At 39.6% G+C, this 1,881-nt stretch overlaps 1 protein-coding gene across 1 annotated transcript in view; it reads left to right on the forward strand.

Moving 5' to 3' along the window:
• Positions 1-1,881, forward strand: part of stat2 (signal transducer and activator of transcription 2) — a 13,619-nt gene that overhangs the window by 3,994 nt on the left and 7,744 nt on the right. The gene's annotated exons all lie outside the window — the stretch shown is intronic.

The raw sequence follows: 1,881 nt of genomic DNA on the forward strand, positions 1-1,881 counted from the left end.
AAAGAGTGTTGGCTGTCATCTTTATTTGCTCACAGCTGTCTTTGAATGAGAATGTGCTTAGCAAACTGTGTAGATGGGCAAATTCAGCAGCGAGCTGAAGATTCAAGTACAATAGCATAGTAATGTTTTTTGTTTTTTTTTTGGTGAAGTTTCTTCATCAGTACTTTTAGCTAAAGGAGTCTGGATGTGTTCTGATTTGAAATGTGAAAGAAGTTTCCAAAAAAAGTGTGGATAAAATGTGATTCCTCTTGGAATGTAGCATGCTACATGATGCCTTTCATTGCTAAGTATGGTAGCAATTTGCAGGAATGAGACTTTTATGCTGTGTAGTCATGTTCATCATCATCATCATCAACAACTTTATTTATATAGCACATTTAACACAGCCAGAGCTGACCAAAGTGCTTAACACAATATCCACAAAACCCATTAAAACAAAATAAAACAAGCAACAATTAAACAACATCACACTTAAAACAACCACCCATCATAAAACAAAGGCTCAACAAGACAGAGGCTCATACTGATTCGAATTCTGTAAGATAAAGGGGGGCCAGACCATTTAAAGACTTAAAAACAAATAAAAGAATCTTAAAATGAATTCTAAAACACACTGGCAGCCAATGTAGAGAAGCCAAAATGGGTGTGATATGGTCCCTTTTGCGCCCTCCAACCAGTAGACGAGCAGCAGCATTTTGGACTCTCTGAAAGCGGGCAAGGGACGTCTGACTGAGCCCAAAATATAATGCATTACAATAATCCAGACGAAATGTAATGAATGCATGTATTTCTGACTCAAAATGCTGCCGCGAAAGAAAAGGCTTAACCTTTATGAACTGTACTTGTAATTAAAATAGACTTTAAGCTACGCAGTCACTTACTTTAAAGTGCTTGAGAGTTGTGTTCTTGAAAAGGTTTTTGTTGATGGACACAGCACCCGGGCTCTGCAGCTGTTTCCTTTCATGATGACATTCCTGGTTTGCAGCTATCAACTGCTAACACTTTTTGGCACGTTTTATATTCAGGAAATCCGATGATAACATTGTTCTCACAGTCTGTAACCACAATGATTTTCTCCCATATGTCCAGTGTAGCCTTCTAAAATACGATATATTGTCCACCACTGGCCATTTACTGCAGGTTGTCCACTTTGATTCACTGACGCCTAGCCTACATTGATATGTGAGAGATGTCTTCTTTAATGTCCCATTAGTCAGGCATGAGTTGAGGGGTCTAAGGTTGTGCCATAGGCCTTCAAAAAAATGTATTGGTTATTTAGTATTAATAAAATTATGCTGGATTAGATGTTTAAAAGAAGCAGCACCTTTATTCATTCTTAAAATGTTAACTGTTTATTTGTCCCACTACCCACCCACATTTAGTCTATTTTTACCTGTGCCATACCCGTAAGTTAATATAAACACATTTTTTACCGGTTGCACATAATTTTTGCAGGTGCAGGACTCTGGTGTAAAATGCCGTGTGGTATTTGACCAATAAGTAACATTCAGCAGGCTTTACTGGACAGCTCCTGGTCCTTCAGAAAGTACTACCCCCTGACTAGAGTGTTTCTCTTAGGGGTTGAACTATGCACCCTAATTAAATTTAGGCCCTGATTCCTCTGGCGGAAAGAGAGGAGCTAAGTTCTGCAAACTGTTCCTGTTGCCCTGGGAATTGTTCCTTTGGTGAAAAAGGGGCTTATTAGGTAGGACAGGTACTCACAGTATGAGTGTGTAAACAGGTTTTGGTGCCCACAGTGCGAGTAATACCAGGTGCACGCACGCACACACACACACACATTAACCACAACCATAAAGAAATTCACAGAGGCATCAGCACCAACTGGACATGGGTGCTGTCTTTAGCACGTTGATGACATCA

Source organism: Monopterus albus, unplaced genomic scaffold (genome assembly GCF_001952655.1).
Source record: "Monopterus albus unplaced genomic scaffold, M_albus_1.0 scaffold18.1, whole genome shotgun sequence".
NCBI lineage: Eukaryota > Metazoa > Chordata > Actinopteri > Synbranchiformes > Synbranchidae > Monopterus > Monopterus albus.